Raw genomic sequence first — 6,191 nt, 5'->3', positions numbered from 1 at the left:
ATTTGTTATGGAATGGAGTAAAAATCATATGTTCTTGATACTTAGGTTGTGGGTAACAACTTTCTTCAAAAAAATTCGGAATCCGGGCACGTGGGCCCGGTGATGAATTTTAGGAACTTTGCATTTAGGATTGGGAAATTACTCTAATAGCTAGAATATGATCTCTTGAGCTTGTATTGACTAGTTCTTACCCCGTTTGATTAGTTTTGGATCGTTCGGCTCCGAATTGAGGGTTTTGAGCACGTTCTTGAGTTTGGAAGTAAGCTTCGGAGCAAGGTGAGTCTCTTTTCTAACCTCGTAAGAGGGAATTGAACCCCTAGGTGAATCTAATAAATGTATGTGATTGTTTGTGGGGGCTACGTACGTACGTCGTGACGAGAGTCCGTGCGTAGCTACTAATATGCTAATTGTCCGGGTAGTTTAGGACCCATATTATGCCATACTTGCAAATACTTATGTTCTTGCTTGCTACTGAAATCACTTAGGACATGATAGGGATAATAGAAAATAAATATAAACGAATGTACGCACTTACTTAAGAACTTGTATGAATTTATTTAGCTATAAATGCGCCTTTATGTGCCTTCTTGATAATAATTGCTATTTGTGGATCGGGCCGATCGCCTCAGTAGAAATAGATGCATCTATGGTTCGCGCCATTCGACCCTCTGGCAGTGCACAGTTATATTTATGTTGGCCGGACCGTACGACCTCGGCATAATGTACGCATGTTACTTATGTGGAATTTGCCCACGATTTACTCTGTTTAAATGCTTTGAAATGCAAATTATTATATAACATGACTGAAATGGATATATATCATTCTCTCCTTGACTCTGAGATTGTTATTATATTTATGCTATCCATGCTTAGCGAAATCCTTAAATATCATTTATATTGACCTTAGTAAGTGTCAAGTCGACCCCTCGTCACTACTTCTCCGAGGTTAGACTGGATACTTTCTGGGTACATGTTGTTTATGTAATCATACTACGCTTCTGTACTTAACTGTACAGGATCTGAGTTAGGTGCATCTAGCTATCCAGCCGGCGCGTACCCCTGACACTTGATCGAGATTTCATGGTGAGCTGCTCCTTTCGAGCCGTTCAGCAGCATGCCGGAGTCTCTTCTTTTCTTTTGTTATATCTATCTATCCCGTTCCAGGCAGTAGGGTAGGGTAGTTATATTCTTTTGTACATTCTACTAGTTGCCTTAGGACTTGTGACACTGGTTCCTGGCACACACATTGTAGACTGTTATTTAGGGAATGTATTTCTATTACTATAACTTGCCCATTATCGGTTGTTTACAAGATTAAGATTTAAAAATGTTGGGACTTGTTTCGGTAAGTAAATGATCACTCACTAGTTATTTTAGGGTTGGCATGCCTAACCTCGGATTTGGGTGCCATTACGACCTATAATGGAATTTGGGTCGTGACAATTTCATTCCTGGACATAAAATCTCGGATGTCCTTCAAGGTCACACCCTTAGACTTCCCAAAATAGCGCTTCAGAATCTTGCTCTCTCGTTCACTTGGTTTTTCAACATTATGTGCCGTGATCCTCAAATCGCACATAATGTGAAAGCCTTCAAGGGTGAACGATACATCATGGCCAAAAATCTTGAAAGTAATGGAGTCTCGATCATTGGTGAATATTCGAGAAAGAATCAAACAATGAACCAACTTCATGCTGCATTTGTAATTCTCCATTATACCGAAATGTACCATTATTCAGCTTATCCTGTTGTGCAGGAGTCAAGAAAGTTGCAATTAAACTCTTCAAATTGTGGTTCCCCTTCCAGTAAGCGCTGTCGCGCCCCCTTTTTCCCTCCCTTTTTGAAGGGGAGAGATCCGGGTTTCGACGTTCACGGGGTGTAATGACTCATTTCCTTTTGGGAATTGGGTATTTGAAGAGTCACCACGTAACGGATTACGGTGCGTTAGGGCACCTAGAGCGATTAACTCTTGGGTTGGTTTGCATTACCAAAGATTAGGGTAAGGGCTCGAAGTAACCTCGAGGGGAAGGTGTTAGGCACCCCTCTTGGTCCACAACTGTGGGTCCCGGCCGAACTTATATTCATAAATTAGTCCATATAAATGGTTGAATCAAATAAGTTGCAAGTAAAGCATGTTGGGTAACTCAAGTAGTAAGATAAAGGTTTGAACAAAGGTTTAAATAAAGAAAGGATTTGGTAAGGAGGGGTCCTAGGTTGGGTATCCTATAGGATCACCCCCACGCAATGTCCGGTAAGCACTCCTCAATGAGGGGCTACACGTGACATTAGCGCATAGTCATCATATCCCATGTCTACCCTTACCATCCCCTTATTGGTCATGCAAAGCGAGTGTTTGGTCAATGATTCCTATTGCGTGCTGCTACCCGTCCCTTCTTAATGGTCCTGGAGGGAGTTAGGACCTCTACCTATAGGTGGTTCTAGACGCAACCCTAAGGTTTAAAAGGCGAAAATTCTAAGGGGACAGTCAAAATCATTTAGGACTTTCACACATAATGGGAACAATTAAGAGGCTCAGAGTTTCCTCCTCAAACAAACACGTAAGCAGCACGACTCAAGCACAGTTAAGGCCTTTTATTAATCAATGTCCTAAAGCAGGATATCTAAATGAATATGCAGAAACAGACAAACCCTTTTTAGACTCAGAAGTTACACCTTAGTAGTTGCCTAGAGACTCTTTTTAAAAACCTGTTAGGATCAGAAAACATCGAGCGATAGGGACAGTTTCAGAGAATACAGTTTTGAAAATGCCCTAAAGGCTTGCCTATACGCAGAATACTGATGTCTATATTAATACGAAAACAAAATAGGTTTTGAAATAAACATCCTTTAATACCTATGGGCATGATATCTAATGAGATTGAGGCAGTTTGAAAGAACTTGTTTCAGGAAATGCTTGATACTTAATAGAACCAATTCAGAAACGAACTAGGCATGATCAAGTCGATTTATTAGACTAAATTAACAGACAGAATTGCGAGTAGAGCTCCCTATATGCATGATATCTAAGCGTAACACTGATTTTAACGATTTACATGTATGGAAACATACATAAATACTTGTTATAACTGAATCTGGATTAGTTCCTATATAGGGGTGGGCATCGGTCGGTTCGGTTCGGTTATGAATATTACCGGTTTAGCATATCGGTTATTGGTTTACAAATTTGATAAATCGATAACCGAACCGATAAGATATCGATTATCGGTTATCGGTTATCGATCATTATCGGTTCGGTTATCGATTTACCCGATAAGATAACTCAATCTAGAGTTAAGCAAAAAAGAGAAGACAATTCACCGGAGTTAAGCAAAAAATAGAAGAATTCACATGTAGTATACTACCCCATTTATGCGTTATGTCACGTGGCCACAACTGGAATAGTACTAATTCTTCAACAACAGTTGTCCAAATACATTAATAATAATACAAAGTAGTAGCAATTTCACCTAAAAATTAACAAGTCCAAACATATAGTACTAACAGTCCAAGATAAACTGGATGTTGTTTGTCAAATGCCTAACCTGAAAAAAGAAACCATAGAGCAAAACCTTGATCTGTGCATGGGCAATACTAACACAGAAATAAAAAACACCTAGAAGGCAAGAAAATGTTGTCCTGTTGTCAAAGCTTAACGTACTGTACAGAAGAATAATGTTCAAAAATATACTCAAAACTGACGAAGATTGTCGATTGAGAATTGATAAGTGCGAAGAGAAATTGGTAGTAGGTATAGGCTGCACAAAGTGAGCTCACAAAATTAAGAAACAAAAATAAAAAATAAATAATCATTAACAGTCAAAATTACCAATATGAAGATGAATTTTGTTATAGAAATTAAAAAGCCTAATATATAAGACTAAAGACTTACGCTAGGAGTAACTAGTAAGGTCTATGAAGAACGCAGATCAAGCAACTGAAAAGTGCGGCTGAGAAAGAATAGGAGAGAATGAATCAAAGCCCTAGCATATGTATATACTTAAGGGTAAAGTTATAATTTTATTAATTCTTATTGGGTTATTGGTTAACCCATTAACAACATTGGCAAACCGAGGCCCGAACCGATAACCCAATAGTGAAAAAATTCTAAACCGTTACCGAACGGTTAACCCAATAACCCGATATCGATAACCCAATAAACAATTAACGGTTTGGGTTATCGGTTTTACCCGATATATGCCCAGCCCTAGTCCTATAGGCATGGCATCTATTATTAAACTGATTTTAAGACATGATTGTTTGGAACCGATAAGCATGGTTTCTAAACATGACAGAATGCAAAACATTATAGACATGGTTTCTACTTGATGAGCAAACAAACTTAAAAGTGAAATCCTATGGACATGATTTCTATTAGGCAAAGCAATCAGATTAAAGAGTAAAATCCTATGAGCATGTTGTCTATTCAGAGCAAACAGACTTTAAAAGTAAAGTCCTAGGAGCAGGATTTCTACCCGTATTACGCCATAAAGTATGCATCTACCCACCCTTTTTTACTAAATACCCCAAAATCTGTTTACAAATTATTACAGGCCAATGAATGAATTACATAAATAGAAATAGAAAATCAAGAAGCTATTCTATAGGGAGCCTTCAATTAGGCCCAGATTTCCCAAAGCCTCCAATGGCCTCATATGCCTCAGTTCCATAGACAAACCAGAGTCTAGGTGCATCAAAGTTCCCTAAGGATCTCAAGGATCCCGGGCAGTGCTACACCTAGACTTAGTAACCAAAGATTGAACAATGCAGTGTAGAAAGGCCAGCCTCAGTATGCTAGAGTTCAGAGGGTTCTCAAAAGGATCCCAAGGCAGTACACATACTACAGGGGGCAGAACTTATTAACTAAGAGTAGAGTGAGAAGTGATGGACACAAATTGAAAAGGTTTTAGTAAGAAACTGTATTTAACAAAAAGTCTTTTCTTTTGAAAATAATTTAGTAGAACAACAGAGACTTATTTGAAGAGATGAACAGAAGTCACCTTAGGACAGGTTTATACATATCTAGTTCACAGAACCAAGTAAATTCAGCAGTCACACATAGGGGTCAAGGGGTTTGGGATACATAGAACATTTGCCTACAAACACATAGCCCAGCAAAGGTCTAGGACTGGTTTGGACATGCTCAGAAACCGCTGACACTGGCATAGTCACAAAACCAGACATGAAGAACACAACCATATAGAGGGGTAATAGGGATTTGGGAATTCATGGGATATATGATGGTAAGTACACAACAAGTAAGAGATAGGACATGCTAAGAAACACACATAAAGGGGAATATACTGATCTAAAGGAAGGAGAAGACATAATAACATGCTGATAATGTTACTCTTAACTACAAATTTCACAACAAAACCTAAATAAAAGCAAACTAGAAACAAGAGGAACTGAAACAATAAGAGAATCATGTTGTTGTTGGAACTTTAAATTGAAACTAGGACATACTAGTGAAGGGGAGAGTAAGCAGAATGAAAGAACAAGAGAGCACAAATGGTTAGACGTGGCTTGCAGCCGGCTAACTTAGAATAGTAGCAAATAGCACAAGAGAGAGCAGAGATTTTTTAGTATGAGAGAGAGTTTTTGAACCCAAGTGTTCGTGTCTTATGCTAATGAAAGACTAGAGTATTTATAGCTTGAAAACAGGTAGCAAATAAGGTAAGAATCATAGTAGCATGGTAAATAAGGAACTCAGAATCAATCAGTCAAAAAATCAAGGCGAGTACTCCCTTAAGTCAAGGGAATTAATTCAAACGGTAAGAACCGGTAGCATATAAGGCAAGAAAAATCAGTACATGACTAATAAGGAGAGAATCAAGGTTCAGTAAGCATAGGGTAGTCAATTAGGCCTAAGTTCGGAAAACTCCAATTAAGGAAATGATTCAGTGAGAATAAAGTACCACAGCAAATAAGGTAGGGGGATCAGTCCATTTAAAAAGACAAGGTAGAGTTTTAGGGTTTTAAAAGAAAATCTTTCAATCAAACCATCAAATAAGGAAATCAGAATCAATCAAGAGAGAGTTATGATTCTATACTTCAACATATAAATAGAGAAGAACAAACAGACGTAGCAAACAGGCAAGGTCAGCAATATCGACAGAAAGAGGCAAGAGATGAACAATCAAGATGAATACAGTCACATAGAGGTGATATAAGTAGGCTAAGGACTCAGTAAA

The sequence above is a fragment of the Nicotiana attenuata genome, unplaced genomic scaffold (assembly GCF_001879085.1).
Source record: "Nicotiana attenuata strain UT unplaced genomic scaffold, NIATTr2, whole genome shotgun sequence".
NCBI classification, from domain to species: domain Eukaryota; kingdom Viridiplantae; phylum Streptophyta; class Magnoliopsida; order Solanales; family Solanaceae; genus Nicotiana; species Nicotiana attenuata.
The sequence above is the reverse complement of the archived record's forward strand: the minus strand, read 5'-3'. Positions refer to the sequence as shown.